Raw genomic sequence first — 27,946 nt, forward strand, 5'->3', positions numbered from 1 at the left:
TCAACTGAGCATTCTGTATTTTATCTGGTGACCCACTCCCTCCTTTAAATAACAGATGTTTCTGCCTGATTTCTATCTGTAGACCTGTTGCCTACCAGAGTAACCGTTCTCAAAGGATGGTCCCTGCATCAGGGCACCTGGGAAGTTGTTAGAAATGCAAATCCTCCTTCCCAGTGCAGACCTAACCCTCCCAGCCTGGGGCCCAGCAATTATACCAAGGCCTCTGGGAGATTCCACTACACACTCAAGGTGGAGAACCTTTTCCCAGAGCACCTGAAGGCCGAGGGGCTGTAGACGCTTGGTGAGATAATGAATAAAAGAGAAGAACTTGATCTGAGGAATCTCTAAGAAAGGAATCCTGGACCCAACGACTGGATTGAAAACCCGAGATTCCCAACCCCCTTGCCAGGTGACTTTGTGACTTTGTTCATTGGGTTTGGTTTCTGCCATCTCCTAGTTCACCTGAGCAATTCTTAACAAAAACAGTTACAGTGAAGAGCTGGTGTGCTTATCACCAGGGACACTGAACATGGAAATTCCTGCCATTTTTAAAGGGAGAGTCATGTAACAGAAGAAATGAAGCTGTAGATTCTGGGGCTTCCAAGAAATGGCCTCCAAGTCCTGGAAAAATGAGGGATGGGGCATTCTAAGCAACAAGATTCTCCTGTTTTCCACCAAGAATGTGGTGCTGGGCGTGGAAGGTGTGTCTCTCGGCTCACAGTCATTCTTAAGGACTCAAAATGGTACAAACCTCGTACTCTACCTCTGATTCCCGCAACACGCCCTCACATTACAGCCACTGGGAGAGAATCTCTCAACACCACACCGGCTGCATCACCTGATCCCGCGACTCGGCTCCAGATGCACTTGCTGTCTGCCAGCCTCCCCTCCCCCACACCCATCATCCCGGAGGCGCATGCGCTGAAGCTGGAAAGCCCCCCCACCCCCACTTCAGATCTGCAGGGTAGAGGGGCTGGTTACATCTAGTCCACTCTCAAACTCATCTTCTCTATCATCAACCGGAGAAATGCAGGGTAGCCTAGTGATTAAGAGCAAGGGGTCTCAGGTCTCCTCTGCACTTAACATCTATGCCTCAGGTTTCCTTCCTATAAAACGTAGATAATGACAATACCTATCTTTGGGTATTGCTGTAGGATTGAAGAGTCTGTGCAGGTAAAATTTAGAACAACTCCTGGCTGACAGGAAGTGCTCAATAAACATTAGCCGTAATTACTGCTATTACCACTGTCACCACTCCTACTAGAAACCATAATCCCCGGGCTCAGTGTTCAGACTGGGAAGAAGGAAAGAGTGGTGTAGCATCAGGAAGATGAAACACTGTGGACTGGGCTGTGTGTACCCGAAGTTAGTTTATGATGGAAAGCTTCCCCGGCCTTCCTAAAAACCAACACAGGAGCTTCTTGTAAACACAGATTCTGGTTCTCCAAACTTCAAGGTCTGATTCGGCAAATGCAGAATGGGAGCCTCCAAATCTGTGTGTAGAACAAACGTCCCAGGAGTCGCTGGCCATTTCTGAGGTTTAGGAACCAACATCCCTGGAAGACAACATCCCTCAAGACACAGGTGCCCACAACCTCAGGAAGGACCTTTCCAACGTGAGGCATCCTTCTACACGATCACTTGCTTCCTTCTCCTTCAATAACACCGTGAGAAGTTAATTGATGGAAAATGGTCAATGTTTTTTTACAAGACTCTCAGCTTGTAAGGCTCTTTCACTCTGGTGACACGTGGGTGACAACAGTAGCTGTGACGTGTAAAGTGTGTACCAGGTGCTATACCCAGTGGTGGCTGTCCACGACCTCTAGCCATTCCAGGAAAATAGTATTATTCTCAGTTTACAGATGAGAAAACTGGAACACGGAGAAGTTCTGCGCTTGTCCGAGGTCGCACTACTACAAAGTGACAAAGTCAAGATTCAAGTCTGGTAGACAATAGAGCGTAGGCCTTTTTTCTCCCAGCTCCCAAGCAGCAGTGTGTGGGGAGAAGAAACTCATCTGAGCATTTTTCTAAAAATTCAGCTTCCTCCGTCCAAAACCCAAAGATTCTGGTTCAATAGGCTTTGCTGAGCTCTCACATCCCGCATGGTGAAGAAGCGGCCGTGTCATTTGGGCAGGTGTTCTTAGCCCACCTTTGAGAAAGCCCTGCTCAGTACAATTTGTCTCCCCTTGATTTTTTTTTTTAAGATTGTTTTAGAGTAGTTTTGAGGTTCACAACAAAATTGAGAGGACGAAAAAAATAAAATAAAAAAATAAAAATAATTAAAAATTAAAAAAAAATTGAGAGGATGATACAGAGATTTCCCATATATCTCCTGTCCCATATATGCACAGCACGTCCCCCCCCCAATATCAACATCCCCCACCAGAGTGGTACATTTGTCACAACTGGTGAACTTCCTTTGACCCGTCATAATCATTCAGAGCCCGTAGTTTACACTGGGGGTCCCCCTTGGCATCATACATTCTGTGGGGTGGGACAAGTGTGTAAGGATGTGTCTCCAGCATGATGGCATCGCACAGAGTATTTGCACTGCCCGAAAAGTCCTCCGCTCCCCGACCTGGATCTTGAATATCCTTGACCCCAGTGAATATAAAGAGATTTAAAATAAGTCCCAATTTTTTTCCTGAAGTAATAGTTTGCTGTTGATTTTTAAATGCTTAAATAAAAGTTGTGTGATTAGCACTTGCTCCAAGGAAGTCTTAACTCTTGTCATCACCTCAAAGGGCAGCGGATAAATAACCAAGGTTCCTTTTGGATTAAGTCTTCCATGGAGACGCTACTCTGAAGATTCATTGTTTTAAAAGGACTGTTGTGTTGTTTTTTGTTTCCTAGCCATGCTGTCTAGATGAAATATGCCTCCTTTTACATTATCCTGAAACTGGAAGTTATAGTCAGGTTCATGAGTAGAAGACACAGACTTTCTCATTTTTCCTTATTCAAAAAAACTACACAAAACTCCTTTAAGTATCTGCAGTGCAGACAGATTAAAAAAAAAAAAACTACTAACATTTATGACATAACATACAACAATGTTATAAGATTTCTTTTCCTTCGGTGCCCACGGTTCTTGATCATCCTCCTTTGGAGAATGAAGACGTAGACCAGATGAAGAGTAGTGAGCAGGAAAGCAAAGTTTCTTGAGCGATAGTCCAGAGCTCCCAAAGAGAAAGCGGACCCAAGAGGGTTGCAGATTTGGCCTTTAGATCTAGAGGTTTTTATGGGCTTGTCAGCAGGCTGTTCTAATCTGATTAACCCAGGCATGTCACCCAGTCACCTTTTTGTCATCTACCTATCTCATGGGAAAGGGTGGAGGGCTCCTTCCAGGGTGGGTGTAATATCTTTCTAAGGGTGGTTTCCTCTTAGGGTGGGGAAGCTCCTTCTCGCTGTCTGCCTTCCTTCCAACTACCCTTCAAGAATAACATCAATAAGGAAATGTATGCATGGAACCAGAAAAATAGGCTCTTTGTTTCACATCACAATTCAGATCTGATCTCGCTATCATTCCCACGTACGTGGTGATCGTGGGCATTTGCTGTGGGGCAGTGAACATTACTTCTGTTCCTTGAAAGCACAGGCCCCATGTCTGACCGCCAGCCCCAGGAAGGCAGAGGAGGTCCTGGCCACAAATCAAGGGAAAGACTAAAGAACCTGAAGTATTTAACAATCAAAATCGGAAGCAAGTCAAAATATCCCCACCCTGTGGTCAGCTCTAAGAGCCAGCCCCCTCCTGCCTCTGACACGCCCCCACCTCCCCACTTCTAAAGCAAGACAGTGGGGATGCAGGCCAGACAGCTGGGAGGAGGTACGATTTGAGTTAAATCTCTTAAGCTTTCTGAGCCTCAGCTTCTCACCTGTAAATGGGAGCGGGGGCGGGGGGGGGGGGCAGTAATTTCCTTCCTCAGGGAATTGTTATAAGAATGAAATGTGATTATTTTACGCAGCCCTTCGCGCAGGGCCTGGCACAATGGCATATAGAAAATACTAGAAAAAAGTTGCCAAATCAGCCCTCCAACAATAAATTAGAAACTCCGCAAAGGCTGCCGGGCAGGGTACAGAGGAATGGGAAACTGTTAAATAGTGTTCTCCAGAGCCTTTTCACAGCCACTACACCGATGCCCACATTATCAAAGAGCCTGGGTTTAAAATAAATGGACGCACAATCTGATCACAGAGAAATACTAAGATCATTTACAGAGAAGGCGACCTGGTGAGTACACCTTTTATTAATGTTTGAGGCAACAAATTTCACCCAAATACAAATGAGTTCGCATCAGGCTCTTCCAAGATGTCAACTGCAGGAAAGTTAAGGAAATCTGTTTATGTTCTTTTCTTAACAAACACAAACACCCGCTAATCGGAAGTAAAAGAGTCTCTGCAGCCTTGCTTCCCAGGTACAAAGCACTATTTCTCTGATTAATGATCCAGGTCGGCAGTAACTGCGATGCCAACGTTCTCTGGTTCTAACGGAGTCAGCTCCCTCTGCCCAGGTGTTACCCGATGCCCTCGTCCTGGGGAGCGTCTGGTAATTAGCAGTGCCGGCAGGTGTTTGCACTTGCCGCCGTTCCTGGTAGTCGAGCAGATGTGTCAGGTCCCTGTTGGGGGGAAGGAAGGGGGTGAAAAGAATGATTCACCCGAGCTCTAGCAAGGTCAGCTCCTTGAAGAAAGAAAAAGCAAACTTTCGGTGGCTGCCTCTCCTGTCTTTGTTCACTCTCTAAAACCCGCAGCTCATTTTGAAGTTGTGCCTTCGGCACTTTCTCCAGCTCCCACTGGGCATTACCTCCTCATGTGGGCCCCCTCCAAATATCTCCCTGGGAGTTTGCTGTGCTCTGGGCCTTTAGGACTTGATTTTTTTATTTTTTTATTTTATTTTTATTTTTTTTTTGCAACTGAAACCTCCCTGTCTTGAATCTTACCACATTTGTCAGACTCGACTCCCTGACTTTCCAGGGAGTGCTCAGCTAGGCTGGTGAAGTAACTCTGCTGAGGTACGGTGAGGGCCTAGGAAAGGGGTTCGTTCCGCACGGACCCTCTTCCCACAGAATATAGTCAGATGTCTGTGAGTAGATGAGCTTGCCAGTTGGGGGGTGGGCGAGTTAGCTCAGTTTGTGGCATTCGCCACTTTGAACGGTGCAGACGCTCCCAATGTGGCCAGTTTCAAGCCTCTGGTATGGCCGAATTGTAAAGAGATGCAGAGAAACCTCTGAGTGAACTCTGGTGGGTCCCCAAATGTTCCATGATCCACAATGGTTTCTCAAGAAAATGTCATCACTCCCAGGGAATGAGGATGGCATGGCTGGATTGGGTTGGTCTAAGACACAATTTAGAGCAAAAGGGTGTCTCACGGAAATCTTTCAATTGCACTGAGGACTTCTGCAAGTTGGCAGAATAAACTTGTATATCTTAATTCCTCTCCCTCCAGGGGGATTCTTTAAAAAAAAAAAAACAAAACAAAACTCTAAGTTTTTTTTTTTTTAAGTATCAATATACAGCAAGAAACAAGGGGCTGCAAGTCATCAGAGGAGGCTAGCTTTGAAAGAATTTCTATGAAAGAAACTAGATGTCCATCAACAGATGAAAGGATAAAGAAAATGTGGTGTATATATACAATGGAATACTATGCAGCCATCAAAAGGAACGAAATCTTGCCATTTGCGACTATGTGGATGGAACTAGAGGGTATTGTGCTTAGCAAAATAAGTCAATCAGAGAAAGACAACTATCATATGATCTTCCTGATATGGGAAGTGGAGAGGCAACGTGGGGGTTTGGGGGTAGGAAAAGAATGAATGAAACAAGATGGGATTGGAAGGGAGACAAGCCATAAGAGATTCTTAATCTCACAAAACAAACTGAGGGTTGCCGGAGGGGAGGGGGGTAGGGAAAAGGTGGTGGGGTTATAGACATTGGGGAGGGTATGTGCTATGGTGAGTGCTGTAAAGTCTGTAAACCTGGCAATTCACAGACTGGTAACCCTGGGGCTAATAATACATTACATGTTTATTAAAAAATTTAAAAATTATTTAAAAAAAAAAAGAAAGAAAGAATTTCTATGAGACAGAAAGGACCGTGCACAGAGCAGAGGAAGCTGCCCCAGGAACCCTCGCAGAAGGGACAAGGATGGAAGCCTGACCTGACCCGCCCAGGACAGCCCTCAAAAGGCCCAGCACACTCTGGGGGGACTAGGATGGGAGAGTGTGAGGGAAGGGGCTGAAAGTTAGAAGGAGCCGTGGAGAAGTCAAGTGGGTCCTGTTAGTAGGAATGCTTGGCGCCTGCTAGCTGACGAGTAACTGAGTGAAGACACCACAGAGGGAATCAAGAGAAGTCTGGGCTCAGCGACCCTTAAAGAACCCTGATTTCAACCAAACCAAAGGTCTCGGAGATCCTACCCTGGGAATTCAGATTAATCGATGAGCATCAGGGTATCCGGTTATATAGAGCCCTGGGAGTTCTCCCAAGTGGATTCGTGTCTGTCAGTGAGCACCTATGTCAGCAGGCACTTCGGGAAGAGCAGCCTGAACTCTCTGAGCTGCGAGAGCAGAGCCCATACTCAACAGAAGAGAGTGTCGGAGCAGGAGACGGAGACATTCAGGAGCCTGCGGAGTGTTCTAGGAAACACAGCTTTAGGTGGCGGAGAATTCTGACTTCAGTAAAAGGCTGCGGCTTTAAAGAACTTGCCTAGTTAGGAAATGTTCTCATCTCAGAGTCCATAGAAACACCTTGTGCATCCAAGTAAATAAATATACACACACCTGCAAAGAGCCAGCTCTCGGCTCCATGGTGCAGAGATAGAGAGACAAATCAGGGAAGGTCTGACGTCAGTGTGCTTAGAGGAGAGGAGGTGCTAAAATCTGTCTCCACATACATGTGACACCCCCCCCCCCAGGGACTGGTGCCTTAAGAGGAGAAGAGAGTGGCTTGGCGGTGCATAAGAGAGATGGAACATTCCCTGCCCGAAAGAAGCATGGGGTGCTAAGGTAGCCAGATAAAAGACAGGGCACCCAGTTAAACTTGAATTTCAGATAACTATTACATAGTTTGTATGGGGTTTTTCTTTTTAGCATAAGTATAAACATGACAACTTGGAGCTGTGTTTCAGAGGGCAGGTATGGTACGAATCACCATGGAGATTGGGCACAGGGCATTCCAGACAGAATGGAAACCAGTTATTCAGTTTTTGAGCTAAAAAAATCACCTTCCCCTATCTCCTTGTTTAAAATTGCCATCACCCATGGGTGCCTGGGCGGCTCGGTCAGTTAATTGTCTGCCTTCAGCTCAGGTCATGATCTCAGGGTCCTGGGATCAAGTCCTGTGTCAGGCTCCCTGCTCAGCGGGGAGCCTGCTCCCTCTTCTCCCTCTGCCCCTCCCCCCGCTCCTGTGCTCTCTCACATTTTCTCTCTAACGTTCGTGCACACTCTCTCTCAAATGAAAATATCAAAATATAAACAATAAAACTGCAACCACGCATTCCCACAGGAATTTTCTCCATAGCACATATCGCAATAGGGTGTACCATGTGCTTATTTGTTTATTGCTTCTCTACCCCTTCTAGAATACTACAGCAGGAAATATTGTCTGTACATCCCCAAGCCCGCAACAACAGACAGCATAAAGTAGGTGCTCAATGCGTACTCGCTGACTGCGTGAAAGACGAGTGAACACGTGAATAACTGAGGAAGAAAGTCAGGAACTGATTCATTTTCTTTCTCTTGTGACTGACCCTGGAAGCTGCTTAGTTTGTTATTTGTTGAAATGTGAAAACACGAAGACCATTCTAACCCTGAAGTAGTGTTCAAACGAAATGGGACCTAGAGATATTAGCAAAAGAAACGCATGGTCATCAAGAAATATAAACTCAACCAAGAGTCGTAAATCGTGTCTGCGAAAACCTCTGTCACTTCAGCCAGGCCCGTGGCTGCTGCCAGGGATGAGGGACCCGAGTCAGCGGTGACAGCAGCACGGAAGAGGCCGATCTGTCGCTGGTCTTGCAGGCAGAGGGGGCAGAGCTGGGGCACCCTCCGGGCCTCTGGAGCAGCCATCCCTCAGACGGCTTTCCTCCACAGGCCACGTTGCCCCAGGAGGCAAACACACAGCCCACCCAGCCTCCTGTGGCTCCTCTTCCTCCAAAGTGACTGCTGGCTCTGCAGATGCACTTCAGAGACAGGAAGAGGACCCAGGGCGAGGAGGGCACGTGCATTCTGAGGAGAAAGGCAGGAGGCAGGGGAACTGGGAATCAGGATCAGGGATTTTGCAGATACCACCTGTGGTAGTCAGAGATGGCTTGGAGGTGTCTCAGAATCCAACTGCGACAGCACCCCTCCCCTCCACCTCAGGAGAGGCCTACACAAAAGCAACACCTCCTGCAGATAAAGTCAGGCCTGATTGCTGTCAGTCGTCTCCCCCTAGACCAAGCTTTCCGTCAAGGAAGAGGCATGTGTGTCTGGAGATGCTAATTGATGGGCAGAGTCAAGACAGGAGAATCTCAGAACGGAAAAGGCAGATGGCCCTTCCCCTTAGCAGCCCCGGCATCACTAAGACCATTTATGGCTTAGCTAATACAGTAAGTGTATCCTTAATTCTTCTTGCCAAATGCCTAACATACATGCACGCATACATGTATAACGTGGACAGAGCTCTGGGGGGGGGAGTTAATTTTTTCTTAAAGAATGTATTTATTTATTTATTCATTCATTCATTCATTTATCGGAGAGGGAGAGAGAAAGCACACAGGCAGGGGGAGTGGCAGGCAGAGGGAAAAGCAGGCTACCCACTAAGCAAAGAGCCTGATGCCGGCCTCAATCCTTGCATCCCGGGATCATGACCTGAGCCAGAGGCAGACACTTAACCAACTGAGCGACCCAGGCGCCCCTGAGAGCTCTGTCTTTTATATTGCCATGCATTTGTGCCTTCAGCTTCCTATTTTTCTACTTTCTACAGCTATCTCAAGGCCTTCATTCTCTGTTATTAAATTGTCAGTCCCTGTCTCGTACGTGCTTGTGACAGTTAAACTAACATGGCCGGAAAGCAAAAGGAAACAAGATAGGATGAAGGAAGGGAGGAGGAAGGAAAAAAAATAAATAAATAAAAGAAAGCCAAAGCAAGGAAAAGAAGAGAAAAGGAAAAAACCAAAGATGTAGCTGAATCCGTGTTTCTACAGAACAGTAAACAAAAAGAAAATAAAACCAAAACCCAACTATGACATCAACAGTTATCTTCGAGCCTACATACCTCTAAAATGGTGGAAATTTAACTTTGCTAGAAAAAGCCTGAACTACTTAGAGATTTGTTTGCTGGAGTATTCCCAGGGCCTAGAAGAGGATCTGGTGCATAGTAGGCGCTCAGTAAATATGCACTGACTGGATAAATGAGTTAATTAGATTAATTGACATATTTTGATGAAGAAAAGTATCACAGGATGGTATTCTTCCTTGAAATGTTTTATGTAAATAGAACTAATAGTGGAACAGGGAATTTTCCATTTAATTTAAATTAAAACATCATGATACTGAGGCTAAGGAAAAAAGTCAATCTTTGTCCAAGCCTCTCTGCTCCAAGTGGAGTGTGACAATCACAGCTTGGCATGGCACAACTGCCATGTATGAACATCACTGGGAAGAGAATAAGATTGGCTCGCTGAGTCCCAGCTGACCCCTAATGGTGAGTTCCTTCTGGAGGGACTGCCCATGTGTTCTCCATTCCTCTGGAGCATCTAGCCCAGAATGTCCTTCCCATTGACCCACCGTGTCAGTAGCATGGTGCCATTACAATCTGGGCAGGAGACAGACACGTTTCTTATTCTGATACTATAAGCTTAACCAAGCCAGTGAAACCTAAGCAGTTTTGCCTCCTTATTTCAGTCCTTGCTCTGTCCAGCAACTATTGTCTTAATTACAGAAGGCCATGATAACATCCATTAGAATCAGGCCATCTGTAATGTTCCAAATACTTGGTGTTTGTCAGAAAAGAATCAAGTGAACAGAAGAGTAGGCTGGGATGATGTTAAGGGAAGAAGATATTGTTGAGTGAGGATAGGCAGGATGCAGTGGTTAGATGTCCCTAGCCAGGGAGTTCAGCTTACAAATCTCTGTGAACGTGTCCCACACAATTCAATTTCTCAGTACGAGGAATGGCATTTAGAGGAAAAAGACGCCAAACACGTTTCAGAGTGTTCCCTGCCCTGGCTACATTCCCTGCCCTCATGAGCCTAGCTGACAGCATGGTTTCTTCAAGGCTACAGGTGGGAGCAGGTCAGAGCAGCAGCTGTTAGAGTGGAGAGGCTAGAAAAATGGATTAAGAGCAAAATAAGGATTCAGAAACCTTGCTCTATAGAATCTGCTGAGATCCTCACTTGCTTTTTCTTTCCCTTTTTCTATGAAAATAATGATTTTCTTTGAAGAGTCAACTCCATTTACTCTGCCTTGTTAGGGTTATAAAGTTAAATAAAACATTGTTCAACAAATATTTCTTGAGTATCTCCTCTGGGCCAGACATGGTTCTAGGTCGTGAGGACACAGAATATTTAAGATACAAACCTTGCCCTCCTGGCGCTTCCCAGTGAGGATGGGAGCTCACACCCTGAATATCTGGTCTCCTCGAATTTGACTTTCCTATCAGAACTTCCACATGATGAATAAAGCATGGATTTGCTGTGATTCATGGAATCTTTAACCCAGAATTTCTGTCAGACCAGAAGCTTGAAAGATAATTGATACAGTGAAATATGCCATTGGCCATATCAACTAAAGGTTGTCAACCAAGGAACTAGCAAGGTAAAAAAAATTCCTGACACAACTGTACCCTAAGCTGCCTCATGCCTCTTGAACTATGAGTAAGGATGACATCACAGAATCCGAATAATGCACGTCTAATCAGCGCTTAGCTCCATCAGCTTAAAAAGGGCCAAATCCTCCCCAACTTGTATCTGGGAATGTTCAAAGGTGTCCCTTAGGATCAGGAACCAGTCTGATGTGGCAGAATTCTGCCACATTCTCCTTCTCCTCTGCCCTCCCTTGGATGTCCACCTTATTCAGTGTGTCTTCTCTAGCACTGGTGCTCTTCCTCTCATGAGAATATCCATGTCTGTGACACCTGTACCTTCCCAAAGATGCCAACCCTTGAAATACGAGAATGGTGCTGGGTGTAATGGCGTGCTGTCTCTCACCCGCTTACATCATACACCGTATCTCGGAGATGTGGAAACAAGTCTTCCTGGACTTGTCCTCATGGAAACAAGTCCTTCAACTCCTGCCCCACCTTTTCTTGTCGAACTCTACACAGGAAGCTTTGGGGCCATATTTTCACTCCTCTTCTGCCCACGTACATTAATTTAACGAAACAGATGTAGATTCCTGGGTGCTTCCCTCTCTCCCAAGGGATGAACCCAGATGCATCTGAACCCAGTTGCTGTCATAGCTCAGGTTCACACTGGGGCCCTTGATAAAAATGAATTCTGGACTTCTGTGGAAAAATCGGTAAATGTAAATTTGGTTCATTTATTCTTCAAAGAATATAAAACACATAACAAGTGTTAGATACTGGGAACATACTGATTTTTTTTTTAAAGACATAATTCCAGTGCTTAGAAAATCATTCAACAGACAAATTTATAATTACTAATTAGGACAAAGTGTTAGGAAGGAAGGGAACAGTGATGGAGAGGAGGCTTTCACAGGCCTCCTAACACAGAGAGCCAACATCCTGGAGCCAGTTCGAAAGTTTTTGACGGCATTTTATTGTATATTATGTGTTGCCTAGTGCAAAGCTATTAAGTTGGAACAAAACGTCATCCCGGTAATTCTTACAACTCAATGGGCCCTACAGAAGGTAGCACCCTGCACTTTCTCATTTTAATGATAAGCCACAAACTACTGTCAGGTCATTGAAGAGGATTTGGAACGCTCTCAAGCTTCTTGACTCAAAAGATTACACTGCGTTCTTTCTGTGTGAGCTTTGAGGTGTTAAGCCCTTCCATCTTGGTGCTGTCTGAAAATTTGATAATGCTCATAATTGCCCTATCCAGGTTAGTGATAAAAATATAAAATACTAATCCAATGTCATCCACTGACAGTGTCAATGCAGGTGGATAGATATTAAGCCAGTACTGCTATAACAACCACTCCTTGTTGATGTTAATGCCACGAGGAATGAAATACAACCCATCGAGATCCAAATACGTTGTCTGCATTGCTTTCTCCCTGGACACACTCCCCCTGAAGAAAGCTAAGCCTTCTGACGTGATACGTGCTTCACAGAACGACGAGGATGAGCATGAAAGGAGCCTCAGATCTTAACTATATTTGCCAATTAGAGTGTTCATTTACGATCCCACATCACAGACATACAGTTTCACTTGTGTGGTTTTTTTTTCTTGTTTTTTTTTTTCTTGCTTTTTTAAAAAATTTTTTCAATTTATTTATTTTCAGAAAAACAGTATTCATTATTTTTTCACCACACCCAGTGCTCCATGCAATCCGTGCCCTCTATAATACCCACCACCTGGTACCCCAACCTCCCACCCCCCCGCCACTTCAAACCCCTCAGATTGTTTTTCAGAGTCCATAGTCTCTCGTGATTCACCTCCCCTTCCAATTTATGTCAAACTTTATGTGAATTGAGTTACCCGAGACTGCTTACCCACCCCCGACCTTCCCCTATCTGAAAATAGGGGGTTCATCTGAAACCTTTCATATGCTGAAATGCAGTAAAGCCAAGAAGCAGTCCTGATTCCCAACTGGCAATTAATTTACACAGAAAACTTTTGAGCATTCCCAAACCCCCCAAAATCACATGTCTTAGGCTTTTCTGATCACTTGGGAGACATTTTGCTAAGGGATGCACAAAATAAATCAAAATAAAGCAAAGCTGCTCACAGACACAGTCCAAAGCTGTGGTGGCTTGAGGCAAAGATGCTGAGGGCAGTTCTCGAGGGCAAGGAGTTTGGTGGCCTCGCTCTCGCTGCCTTTATTAGGGCTCCACGAGAAACAAACACTGAAAGCTGTGTTTGCTTTTAGCCTTTTTAAGTAAAAGTACAAATCCTCTTCGTAATTTTTTTGGTTAGTGAAAAACTGATGTTACAACGTAGGTTCTTCGTGAAAGCAAAGTGTCATAAACAGACTTTAGAAAAGTGGGGGCTACCCATTCACATTGTGCTTTACTTGTGGCTTTTGCATTAGGCATTCAATATTTTCTTGAGACTTTATGTAAATCAATTACTTTACAAACAAATAACATCCCAACAACTTGAGTGAACATTTCAGAGAACGGTTCCTGCTGGGACTATGTTGGCTACACATTGAACCTTCGCATTTAGAAAGCACCCTTTCTCAAGGCAGGATCTATACGCAGTTGTCGCCTGCTCCCTCATGTGTTGAGCAAATGGACACATCGTCAATTCACATGCTCTTTGGCAACCAGTTGTTAATGTATTTATTAAATATATCACATTAAGTTGGTATTGCACTAGATGCTCTCACTGATCTGGAAAACTGAGTGTTTAAGAATTCACAAAGTTCATGTTGTTGTTCTAGATGTTTTACACCACCCCACAACTTTCTTGTTGAAATACATGTTCTTTCAAGCACTGTTCAGATTATGCAAAAAGATTTTCTGAGCGTTTCAATGCAATTATGCAATTATTTTTAAATTGTTTAATATTGATTGACCTTTTAGTTACTGATTAGTGGACTCCACAACCAATTTAAAATTTCTAATAAAGTGTACCGATGGTATATACTTCCATCTGGAAACAACAACTGTTTAACAACAGTTGCACCAAAAAAATAAAGAAAGAAAGAAAGAAAGAAAGAAAGAAAGAAAGAAAGAAAGAAAGAAAGAATGCATTTTTAAGGAACACACAGCTGGTATGAAATTTAAACATATAAACAAAGATATATATAAGTCATGCACATAATGTGATAATTACTACTGAAATAGTCATTAATAGTTGGAAAAAAGTAAGAAATATAACTGGGGCCTTATCAGATTGTATATCCTCACAATGGCTGCTATACTCACTCTTCCAATAGCAGATGGAAGAAAAGCCCCAAAACATAGTCCATACACACACGCCCCTATATGGGAAACACTACATATGCTAAGTTCAAGACAGTAAATGCCATCGTAGGAGAGTTAGAATAAGCATCTTCTATTGCTACTCAACTCCTGCTTCTAGGATTCATTCCAAGAAAAAAATGGATTCATGTGTTAGTAGAAGAACCGACTCTGAAAATTCCAGACTCTTCACACGGATGCTTGAAACAAACAGCATCTGCAGTGATCTTTCTCGTGCTAAGAACACCTCCTTGCCCTCCTAACAAATTCCTTCTCATCCTTCAAATCCCAGCCCAATCACGTCTTCTGTGATCACTTCTGCATCCCCAAATCACTCCCCCCGGCAAAAACAAACATTTATTTACACTTAAGTTCCTCTTGCATGCCATAAATATCTGACCTCCCTCAGTGCCCCTGTGGGGACTGTAGTATAAATCTGTCCCCCACTGGCTCAAAAACCCATTAGGACGATGAATTGTATCCACGTATTTTTAACTTCTATCCACAGTGTCTAATACAATCCTTGGCATGGAGTAGACCAGCATTCAATAAGTGTTTGTTGAATTTGTTAAATAACTAAATTAAATTGAAATTGATGAAAGCCTCATTTCTCACCTCTGCCAGAGAGAACTGAATGGGATTGATCTGATACTTTCACTCCTGACTTTGCTGAGTTGCTCCATGCTTATATTTTATGATTCTTACTTATTTTTTATTACTTCCCTTGCCATTACTTTGACCTAATCAAATGTATATTTTTTATGAAAATATGGATGAATGGAGTGAAATGAAAAGTATCATATGGCAAAAAGAGTGAAAACTGTAACCCAAAAAAAAGCCTGGTTCAAACCCTGGCTCCTGAATATTCACAGGCAGGTCCTTTGTGTTCTGTGAGCCCAGGTCTTTGATTTGTAAACTGAAGATGAGAATCCCTCCCTCTGGGTGTGGTTGTGGGAATCAGAGCTGTTACATATATATTAAGCCCGGACTCAAGCTGGTCCACGGCAGGAACACTATAATGTGTGGGGAAGCACTTGGTAAGCTCTAGGCACTATACAGATGTTAGCAACAGCGGCAGCAGCCCTCATCCTGGTACTTCCCTGTTATCTGGAGTCATCAAAATTGTAATATACAGAAAAGTATCCAGGAAGAAGCCAGAGGAAAGCCTGATCCCACTGCCATAGTAGCCAAAGGAGGAAAAACAGAAAAGGAAGACAATGCACAGCTGATTGCTTTTTAGTGTATTCATATGTTTTGTGGGTGATCACAGGTCCCATGCCCTCAACCACCTACATGAGTCCTGTGGGACTTTCCCCAGTCTTTATATTCCTAGGAGCCCCAAGTAATCGCCTCCTGAGACTCATCCAATAGCCACCACTCCAAGGCAATGACTTCGGTTGTGGCCTCCGCCCGTCTTCTTTGGACCAGTGATGGCCTTGGCGTAGGCCTGTCTTTTCACTCCTCAGTCCTCCAACAGTCAAAAAAAAAGCCTCACTTAAGATACTTCTGGATGCAAATAACCAAACCTAACTCCAGTTCGTTTGTCAGGAAAGCAGTCAGGCCTCCACGTAGAAATGGAACCGGAGGCTGGAAACACTTTAGGAATCCAGAAGAGGTATCATCTTTGTTTCTCTTCTCCGCTTCTCTCTTCTTGCCTGACTCATTCAGTCCTCACCCTCTGTGATCCGCTTTCTCCATTCACAGCCTCCAACCTGCCTCCCCTACCTCTTCCACCCCTTCATCCTCAATCAGGGTTCGCTTTTCTCCTGTCCCCCAGTTCCAGCCACACACAGAAATTAACTGGCTACTCCTCATCGGGTGTGCACTCTACCTCGTCAACGCTGGTGAGAAGGGGGTAGATGAACTTTATGTGCTGTAAACATGGGAGTCAGCCTGGCCCCTGCCGAGGGAGGGGCCATTCTCCCAAGTCATCGCGATGGCAGAGGTAATCAGGCACACCTGCACAGAAAGCAGTTTATACAGGTAATGTATTTGAGGGTCCAGAGTATAAGCAATTAAGTAGTATCAGGATCACTCAAGTCAAGTTATGTAGATTTTATTATCTTTAACTATCACTCCATCCCCCTGACCAATGGCAGCTCAGGTTTTAAACCCTCAGTAAGTTGTAAGACAGGAACCATTTGTCTTTATTCTTTCTAGAACAACCTATGCTGCTAAGTCACCTTGTTAGGCCAACATCTCTGGAAGGAAAGCTGTATAGTAGTAAGACTAGGCCTGCGTGTGAGTTCTGAGTCCATGACCTTGGGTAAACCTCAGTGCTTCTTACAGCTTCAGGGAGGCACACTTGTAAGTTGGAGATGATGCTGTCTGTCCTGCCTACTCTTGGGATTGTTAAGATAGTGTCCATAAACAGATGTGAGAAGTATCTTGGAAACCGTAAAGCATTTTATGAATGTCAGTAAGCACTGGGTCTAAAACTGTGACTCAGGGGTGTCTTTGATCTAAATTTAATTCCTGCCTCTACCACGTGTTTGTGTATCCCTGTGGGCAAGTTGTCATGTTCTCTGAGCCTCAGTTTCTTAATCTGTAAAACTGGCATAAAAAGTACTACCTCACAGGTTTATTATGACTATTAAATGTGATGCTGTGAATGAAGTGTTTTGTACAGTCATGTCTGGCATTCAAAAATTTGTCCTTATTATAAAACATTATTAATATTGGGACTATAGATTGAACTTGTGCTTTCTATTTAAAGCTACCTTAAGTTTTCAGTCATCTCTTTTACTCAAACATTAGGATGGCCTTTGTTCTGACTGGAAAGTAACCTATTTTCATATCTCCACAGACCGTTTGCTTCTGGAGTAAATTCATTTTTCTTAATCCACCAGAGACTTGGTCTTTCTGGTTTTGTTATCTTTCTCCTCTGGGCTATCGGTCTCTGTCTTTGGCTACCAGATCCTGCTCTCCATGCCCTTCCTTTCAAAATCATTCATGTTGGCTCTTGTGTGTTGCTTCATTTATCTCCTTGTTCAATTATTCATTTGTTCATTCATTCAGCAAATCAGTACTGGGTGCCTAATATATACCAGACACTCCATTAGGTACTGATGATACAACGTTGGGTGAGAAGAGGCATCAACTCTTTTTCCACAGTTGGATGGGAAGAGACCTGTGATGGAGTAATCATTTTGTATAATAGCCAATGTGCTTATTATCTAGTCTGTTCTTTTTCTCTGTGACCCTTCTTCATTTGGGCAGTTAGATACAAGATGTCTACTACCTCAGGGAAATATTATCAAAGAAGAATTCAAGCTTGGGGCGCCTGGGTGGCTCAGTGGTTTAAGCCGCTGCCTTCGGCTCAGGTCGTGATCTCGGGGTCCTGGGATCGAGTCCCACATCGGGCTCTCTGCTCGGCGGGGAGCCTGCTTCTCTCTCTCTCTCTCTCTCTCTCTGCCAGCCTCTCTGCCTACCTGTAATCTCTCTCTGTCAAATAAATAAATAAAATCTTTAAAAAAAAAAAAAAAAAAGAAGAATTCAAGCTCAAAATAGCCAAATTTTTACTTTAGTTTTAATTTTTTTTTTTAAGATTTTATTTATTTATCAGAGAGAGAGAAGGGGAGAGAGCGAGCACAGGCAGACAGAGTGGCAGGCAGAGGCAGAGGGAGAAGCAGGCTCCCTGCTGAGCAAGGAGCCCGATGTGGGACTCAACCCCAGGACCCTGAGACCATGACCTGAACCGAAGGCAGAGGCTTAACCCACTGAACCACCCAGGCACCCCAGAAGTCAATTTTTAATCCTTTGAAGTATTGAAACAGAATCTGGACAGCCACATCACACAGAGCTGAGGAGAATCAAGCACCAGGCAGAGGCGCAAACTGGGTGATCTTCAAGGCCCTTCTAGAACTTTCACCCGGTACATCCATTGACCCATCAGCATTATTAACACAGGGGAGGGTGGAGTTGGACCTTATTTTCAGGTCCCAGATGACAGAGAGGAGACCACACCCCTGAAAGTGTCAGACTGGTGTTTCCAAAGCATGGGTATGTATGTAGGTGACTCATTTCACAAACGCGTCCGCTGTCCCTTTCACCCTTGGTTTCACAGCTACGTAAATCTCAGTCCCTTCCTATTACCATGGATTATCATGTAACTGTAATGCTTACTCCCCGATGCTGATTTGTGTAACAGTTACACTTGAATCAGTCATCAGATTGGTAAGAGAAATTGCTATTTTTCAATACATTTTTCAAACAAAATTTGTCAGGAAAAAACCTATGTAGACCTTAATTTCTTCTAAAAGTCTGCATTTCATGTTCTTCAGATATGCAGATTTGGTGCTATCTATTTCAACCTGGCACGCCTAGCAATTAAAACATAATATTTGGTGATGAAGAGATTCTGGTTTCAAGTTTCTTTTCCAACACCTGGGCAATTTAGCTCTGAAGGAAAAAAAAAAAAAAGCAAAGAAGAAATTGGTCGTGCTGACATGATCTTATTGCTTAATGCAGCCATTGTATTCTACTTTTTCCTCATCTCCCCAAACACAACGGAGCAACAGCACTAATTATTGCTCTTTAGATGTGTTAAATCTCCAGTGCTGAGTTCCATCCACGGAGATGGCTTCCGCACCCTGGGGAAGCAGAAGCGGGCCAATGGTCCTGCCTCTGGCTCCCTTCCCCGCAGGCACACAAGCTCATCTCAGAGCGCCTTCATCTTCTTCCACCTTGATCACCCTCACTCCCAGTCAGTGCTTTAAAGAGAACACATCTTCCTTTCTTACCACGTATCACTTGTTTCTCTTCACTTTCCTGATTCGCCCTGTCTTCCTTACCCCGCCTACAACCCCCACCCCCTGTGCACATGCTCGCGTGGGCGCATCACGTGTCTGTTTCCCCCGCAGCTCCGTGCCATAGTCCGTACTTCTTTCTTCTCACACCCAGATTTTTCTCTCATAATCAAAAAAGAGGATGTCAGTGGAGAACAACAAATAGTAACAGACCGTAGAGTGTGCAGATAATGACCTGTCTTTTCACTTTAGAACACGCTGATGTCTGGAGCTTCGGAGTATTTTTCATCTTTGAAAGCCTGTCTTTGAGTGTTTGATGACCAGGAGATCACTGACATATATTAAGAACAGGATCTTTGGAGATAGACACCCTTGAGGAGGATGAGAAAACCGGAAACATTCTGAACTGCTGTGGGCGTGCTCTGTGCTACAGCCTTTCCAGAAACAACCTTGCAGTGCCGAGTGAAATTAAGGAAGGTATTATATATATGGTCCTGCAATACCACTCCCCAGATATGGGGTATACGCTCAGATTCCATAGTGTGATGGTTGCGAAGATATTCACCAAGACATTGTTTGAGATAGCAGAGAATGACAAGCACCGTGGGTAATCATCAGCGGTAAAAGGTTGTATATAGTATAGTGGACTCATACCATGGATGCTAATCAACAGAAAGGCCCCGAACTCATATATAGCGATGTGAATATATATCATTAACCTTACCATGTTGACCTCCTTAGCATGGCCACCTACTTCATCAATTCTGCGGAGAGAATCTCCAGCTCCAGTCAGCTAATGGAGCCTTATATAAAGTAACCTAATCAAATCTAAGCATGAGAATGACATCCATCACCTTGGCCATATTTTGTTGATTAGAAACAAGTCATGGGTCCCATCCACACTTGAGCAGATGGGATTACACAAAGACATGAATGCTAGGAGCTGTGAATAATTACAGGGTCACCTTAGGGTCTGTCACCCCACTAGGCAATGTTCTAGGCAATGAGAATATATCATTAAGCAAAAGAGAAGAAAAATTCTGCCTTCATAGGAAGCACAAGCTAGTGTTTTATAAATATAAAATTATATATATGTAATTAGATTGTATATAAATTATTGATATAAATTATATATTATGAAACATACATAAAATAAATACATTTTTCCTCTTTTAAAAACAAGTAGGATGGCACATAATATCTTATAATGTGCCATTTCATCTTATAACCTCGCTTGGAGATTTTTCCTTTCTAGTACTTACAGAGTTAGGTGCTTTATAACAGGTGCATAACGTATTCAAGCCTTATCCTATTCATGGACTTGGAGGTTATTTCTGGTTTTCCCATTTAACAATGCTGCAATAAATGCTCTAATATGTGTATCACTAAGTTCATGCACAGGCTTATCCAAACAGTTTATCTTCTTAAGTTCAGATGAAGGTTCTAATCTGTTCTAGCCTTGGCTCTGCTTCATCCCAGCCATGCGAACTTGGGAGATTTACTTAAAACTGTACATTTCCTTTTCCTATTTTATTACAGGAGGATAATTTAAGTGAGTTCACATTCACACTGCATAGAATATAGCGCCTAGAGCAAGGTAGGCACTTCACATTTTACCCTTCCTTTCTTGTACACTTTAACTGTTTCATGAAATACATCCCTATGGACCTTTTTGTATTTTCCAAATTAGATGAAAGAAAGGGGTGTTCACAGAAGGGTGAAAGAGAGATAGGGAGCTTTGAAACAAGGATAGAGAATGTCACTCGTCACTCCCTGTCCTCTTTATATTTCCCAGGTCCTAATCCTGCCCAATTTGATTATACTGATCAAGACCTGTTCCTCCTTCCTTTTTCTTTATTATTTGAAACATAGACCCTCAAAGATATATCCTCTGTGTCTTTCATGAGGACATATAGATAAAATAACTCTAATTTAATATACTTACATAATTTACTGTTAATGTCCTCCTGAGGGGCACCACATAACGTAGACATCTAGCTAACAATATTCTTGCTTACACAATATGCCAGACTGAAAGGTGAATTTTCGCTGGTGCGACCTTGACGATCTTCACTCCAGGTGGGAAGGACCCACTAATGAAGTCAAGTGGACATGTGAGGCAGGGGAAGCTTCAAATCCTACCATAAAGGTGGCCCACTCTCTTAAAGCTTGCTCTGCCAGAATGGGTTCAGGAATCTGAGGAGATGCTATATTTGACTCTGTGACCTCCAAAGGAAGACCTCCACAAGGCTCATAAAGCGTATGATTCCTTGGCCTTCAACATATGTTTCTTCATCAAAAAGACAGCTTTTCCGTCTCTTCAAACTCAAGAAAAGAAGATTGACACAAAAGGAGAGAACTCAAGAAAGTTTTCTTCCAGGTCTAAATCAAAGATAAAGAGTTTCCCTGATTAGAAAGGAGGGACTGAACTCATTGTGTATTGAATCTTGTCTCTATCTCTTGAAGAAAAGGTGAACAGATTCACCAGAGAATCAAGTTTTCTTGCCTTTGCATGTAGGGATCTGTGCAGAGCGACACCTAGTGGTCTCCCAAACGCCCGTAGCAGCAAGAGGGACGTAGACTGAGGTGCGCGTGTGCGCGTGCGTGTGCGTCAGTATTTACAAAGGAGTCTTTTTTCCTCCTGCATATTCATGAGCTGGGAACAAACTGGGTTGTTAACTGGCTTTTAGTCCAATACCACAGATTTCTGGCCGCATATCCACTTCTTGTTAAATCATAGAGAGTATTAGTATTTAATATTCGAGCAGTGGATAGAAGTAGCCAAGTGATTCTGATGTGAGGGAAAAATTATTTGTCCAAGTCTGGAACCTGAAAGGCAGCAGAGAAGCACAGTATCGAACCCAATAGATTTCAAAAGACCATTGGCTTTTGTAATCGGATTCTTCTGGGTTCATGCTTTCCACTCTGCCTTTAAAACCTGAATGGACCTGTTCAGTTGCCCATCCATATTCCTGATTGGACTGGAGAAGCTGTGGGGCTGAGAAGTTCACAATAGAATAAAGAAATTTCAGCTTCTCTTTGTGATCTGATGTTATCCAGGAACCATTTACAACCCCCCCCCCCCCCGCTGTGCCGAGAAAAGAGTTTCTTCTTCCTCTTGATAAGAGGTAGATGATTGCCAAAAGTGGGCTCTGGAAAATTTTGGATTTGGCCACCTATGGCTGGAGTTGACAGGGACCTCTTTTTAGGTATCATGCAAAATGAAATTGGAGGAAGCCATCTAGAATTTATCAAATTTAAATCCTCTTATAAATTCCATTTTGAGGGTTAAAAAATGGTCAGATATAATAAATAGGACTGAACTTGGCCACCAAAGAGACAATAAGAGAAGATCCTGGAAAACAGTAACTGAAGGAAAGAAGTTGGTAGAAGAATTTAAAGGAGCTCAGATTCTAGTAAAATCTGAGATCACTGGTTTTCCCAACTTTATAAACTAAAGGTTAACTGGCCCTAAACTTTGAGGGTCCCAAGTCTTCTTTACGTGGGACCTAGTAGCATTTCCTTATATTTTATAGTTGATTTTTTAAAAATTCATGCCAAAGAAGATGCAGAGAATATCCCCTATCACAGAATTGAATGGAGGATACTGGTGATTTGCAAATATGTTTTTACTTTGTCATCTCTGAAGGCATGACTCTGCCTAATTGGACTTAAAATCCACCTCTCCCAACCTACTACTTAGAAGTTGTTCAACCCCCAATACATTAATTCCCACTTGATGAACTTCAAAACTGTCCAATCCAAAGGGCAAGCAAGCTTTAGGCACACTTCTTTCTCTGCTACATACAGTTTCCTGCTCTTTGTCACCTGAAAGTAAAATCTCTTAAAAACAATGAAGAGTACCTTTGACTGGAAGGCCAGGTATAGGCTATATTGCAGAAACTCAATAACGAGTCCCCCCCCCCACCTTTTTTTTAAGATTTTATTTATTTGAGAGAGAGAGAGTGAGAGAGGGCGTGAGAGGGGAGAGGGAGGTCAGAGGGAGAAGCAGACTCCTCATGGAGCTTGGAGCCTGACGTGGGACTCGATCCCAGGACTCTGAGATCATAACCTGAGCCAAAGGCAATCACTTAACCAACTGAGCCACCCAGGTGCCCAAGGGTCCCCATTTTTTTTTAAAGATTTTATTTATTTATTTGAGAGGGATACAAATCACAAGTAGGCAGAGAGTCAGACAGAGAGAGGGGGAAGCAGGCTCCCTGCCGAATAGAGAGCCCGATGCAGGGCTCAATCCCAGGACCCTGAGATCATGACCTGAGCCAAAGGCAGAGGCTCAACCCACTGAGCCACCCAAGCATCCCTGGTCCCCATTTTTAACATGAATACAGAACCGGCGTCTTACCATATGGTTGGGGATATGATTGTTAACAAAATCTTTTTGAAGAAATAACAATTACAAATGATGTATCCAGTACTCCTTATCTAATATTCTAATATTCCATACCTAATACTCTATATCTAATTTTCTTTATTTTTAATCAATATCTTAATAAAGTTTTTTTAATGACCTGGGTACTTGCACTCCTTCACTCCTATTCTCAAAAAATATATATAAATAAAATAAAATAATATAGATGAGCATTTTCACATATATAGATGGCTTCATATTATTGTCTTGCATTTAGTGATCTTAGTAGATGGTTGGTCCTACTTTCTACACCAAACATTTACTGACAAACAGCAGCCCAGGCAATCATTTATTGAAAGAGTTCCATAGCACCAACATTCATTGACTTAAGGTTGAAAACCTGCAGAACAAAATAATTCATTCAAAAACTTGGGTGTATACTTTGTAGGTAATTCCAAGATTGCCCAAGGTAATACAAACTATTGGTGTTCTATTGAATTACTTCATGCTCCAATAGGCATTTGGTTACATCTCTTACAAATATTTCTAGACTAATAGTATTGGGGCCATGATTAGGGCCTGAAGTTTTAGGGTCTTCAATATCCTACTCAGTGAACTAGAGTGAACCTAAAATTATTCCTTAAGGAGAGTTTTGGCCCAGCCCATGGTTTTGTCTCTCCTTATTTTTGTGTGCTGAGTCCCAGAAAAGGCACCAGGGGAGGAATGGTCTTTTATTTTGGGTAAGTTCCTTTCTCAGGTTCTCCCACTTTACTCAGAAGGCATAAACCCTATGCCCAGCTCTGTTGAGTGGAAGGGTACACAACTTCCTTTTTAAACAACATGCACCAAAACTTCTGTGTGGTGCTTTTCAGATTAAAGATGAGTAATTTGAACCCAAAGTCACTCAATACTTTCCAAGAGTTGAGTTGAAGATAACATTATTACCATAAAATCTCCCGTGAACTTATAGGCCACTTCTTGAATAAAGAAGCTAGGTTAGGAAAAATGAAACTAAGTAAATTTAGAAAGTACAAGGAGCAATAATTAAAAATATAAATCAATATGAATAAAGTTTAGATATATTCTCAGAGTTTTTTACCAGAAAATTCTAAGATACATCTCTAATTTACCTCATTTTGAAGTAAAATCATGAAAGATAAATATATCTGTAAGGAGATACCCATGAAAAAATATACATCCATCTGCCAGTGACAGTAGAACTCTGGTGCCTAGAGGATATCAGATCCTCTAGTGTTGTGCACTAGCCTCTTTAGGAATGTTATTCTTGAGGTTCCAAGAAGACCTCGAAAAAACAAAAGTTCAAACAGTATTATAGCTTGCTGGACCATTGAGGTAATACTTGCCTCTTTTAAGGACAGATGCTACAGGACAGTTTTCCATGTAGCAGAGGGTATAATTCTACCTTCCCATTGAGGTAATACTTGCCTCTTTTAAGGACAGATGCTACAGGACAGTTTTCCATGTAGCAGAGGGTATAATTCTACCTTCCCCTCTACCCACCGCCTGCTTCTTTGCTCCAACCTGTCTAAATCAAACAGAGAATTGCTTGGTGCTTCTTTGGCAACTTGTTTAACTGTTGCCTAACAGTTTCCTAAATGTTTCTTGAAGAGACATAGAAAGCAGAAAAACAGGCCGTTTGAAGGAACATAGGGTGGGGGGCGGTGAGTGCACACACACATGATCTGTCTATGTATGTGTGTCTGGGGAACATGCATTTCCTGATGTTCTCAGCCTCTTAAAAATTCCCAAATCACGGGGCCCCCAGATACATGAACAAACCCTGACAGAATTGAATAGAAAATAAACTTTTTAGTAAGAATAGTTGGAGACTTCAATACCTCACTTCTAGATCAACAAGGAAATAGAGCACTTCGTCAATATTACAAACCAACTAGACCCAGTAGACATCTTCAGAACGCTCCACCCAACAAAAGCAGCATACATTCTTCTCAAGGGCAGAGGGAACATTCTCCGGGATAGACCATAGATTAGGCTAAAATATAAACCTCGATAAATCAAAATGAGAGAAATGCTGCAAAATGCATTCTTCAACCACAGTAGAATGTCATTAGAAGCTTATAATAGAAGGACATTTAGAAATTAACAAATATGTGGAAATAAACAACACACTACTAAACAACCAATGGGCCAAAGAGGAAACCACAAGAAAAAATGGAAAATGTACGGAGATGAATGAAAATAAAAATACAACATGCTTAAATTATGGGAAGCAGTGGGAGTAGTTCTGAGAAGGCTGTTTCTATCTGTAAATTTCTATCTGTAAAATTTCAATCTATATTGAAAGAGAAAAAAAGATCTCAAGCAGTAACTTAATCTCACATCTTAGGAAATTAAGAAAAGAAGAGCAAGTTAAAGCAAGCAGAAGGAAGGAAATAATAAAGTTTGAAGTGGAAATAAATAAAATAAGTAACAGAAAAACAAAGACAAAATCAATAAAATTCAAATTTGGTTCCTTGAAAAGATCAACATAGTTAACAAACATTTAGCTAGCCTGGACCAAGAAAAGAACAAGAAGACTCAAATTATTAAAATTTAAAAAAAAAAAAGTGAACATTACTATCAGTCTTACAGAAACAAAAAAGATTATAAGGTAATACAGGTAACAGTTATCTATCAATAAATTTGATAACCTAGATAAAATGGACAAGTTTCTAGAAAGACAAACTACCAAAACTGATTTAAGAACTAAAATATCTAAATAGACCTATAAGTAAAGAGATTGAATTAATGATAAATTTTTTTAAAGAAGTTACAAAAAAAGACCTTCCCACAAAGAAATCTAATTATGAGATGGCTTCATTGATGAACTCTGTCAAATGTTTTAGGAAGAATGAACTCTTCTACAAAATAGAAAAGGAGGGAGTATTTCCTAAGTAATTCTATAAGACCAGTATTACAGACTCCAAAACAGATAGACATTACAAGAAAGAAAATTGCAGGCCAATATGTCTTATAAATATAATTGCAAAAATCCTCAACAAAATACTAGCAAATTGAATCCAGCAACATATATGAAGTACACCATGACCAAGTGAGATTTATCCCAGAAGTGTGAGGCTGGTTCAATATATAATAATCAACTGTATAATCTACCATATTAACAGAATATAGGCAAAAACCCACATGATCATCTCAACACACATAGTAAAAGCATTTGACAAAATGTATCACCATTTCATGAATAAAAATACTCAACAAGTTAGGAATAGAAGGGAGCTTCCTCAACCTGATAAAGCGCATCTATGAAAAACCCACAGTTAACATTACATTTAATTTAAAAAAGACTAAAGCTTTCCTTCTTTTGTTAAGACTAAGACAAAGATATTCTTTGAGACATTCTCTACACTTCTATTCAACATTCTACTAGAGGTCCTAGCCAGGGCAGTTAGGAAAAAGAGAATAATAAGCATCCATACTGGAAAGGAAGAAATAAAATTATCTCTATTTTTAGATGTCATGATTTTTAACAAAGAAAATCTTAAGGAATCCACATAAAAGCTATTAGGACCAATAAGCAAGTTCAGCAAGGGTTCAGGATACAGGAGGCACATACAAAAGCCGATTCTGTTCTGGTACACTGGCAACAAATAATCTGAAAATGAAATTAACAAAACAATTCCCTAAGAGTACACTTCTCTTGACGAGCCCTAAGTAATGTATGGACTTATCGAGCCACTATATCGTACACCTGAAACAACCATAAACCTGTATGTCAACTACAGTGGAAATAAAATTAAGAATGAAATGGAATGAAATATCTTTAAAAAGAAAAATGAGGGGCGCCTGGGTGGCTCAGTGAGTTAAAGCCTCTGCCTTTGGCTCAGGTCATGATCCCAGGGTCCTGGGATCAAGCCCTGCACGGGGCTCTCTGTTCAGCAGGGAGCCTGCTTCCTCCTCTCTCTCTGCCTGCCTCTCTGCCTACTGGTGATCTCTGTCACATAAATAAATAAAATCTTCAAAAAATAAAAAATAAAAAGGAAAATAATTCCATTTATGATACTATCAAAAACAGTAAAATACCTAGGAATAAATTTAGTAAAATAAGTGCAAAATGTTTCACTCTAAAAACTACAAAATACTGCTGAAAGGAATTAAAGAATAGCTAAATAAATGGAAAGAAATCCCAGGACCATGGATTGGAAAGCTTAATATTGTTAAGATGCCAATACTCCCCAAACTGATCTACACATTAAATGAAATCCCTAATGAAATCCCAGCAGATACTTTTGCAAAAATTGACAAGCTGATCCTAAAATTTGTATGGAAATGCAAGAGATCCAAAGGCGCCAACATGATTTGAAAGCAAATATAATCAACGGATTCAAATCAAATTTCCTGATCTCAAAACTTAACTGCGAAGATACAGTAAGCAAGACAGTGTAGTCATAAACATCATTGGGATAGCTTTCATATTCCAGAAATAAACCTTATGTTTAGTTTAAGTTAATTTGGGGGGATCATCTAAGAATGGGGAAATCCGTAGATGGAAACTAGATTAGCGGTTATCAGAGGCTAGAGAGAGAGCAGGAAATGATGAGCGACTGCTAATGATCACTGGGTTTCTTTTTAGGTAACGAAAATACTCTGCAATTACATAGGGGTGATTTTACAGATATCCTAAATTCCACTTAATCGCACACTTTCTAAGCAATGAATGAGTGAAAAGACAAATACATGAATATTTCAAATCATTCTCAGACTTCTGGGCAATTGTTGAAAT

The sequence above is a fragment of the Mustela putorius genome, unplaced genomic scaffold (genome assembly GCF_011764305.1).
Source record: "Mustela putorius furo isolate JIRA1106 unplaced genomic scaffold, ASM1176430v1.1 tig00000281_pilon_pilon_pilon, whole genome shotgun sequence".
Lineage (NCBI taxonomy): Eukaryota > Metazoa > Chordata > Mammalia > Carnivora > Mustelidae > Mustela > Mustela putorius.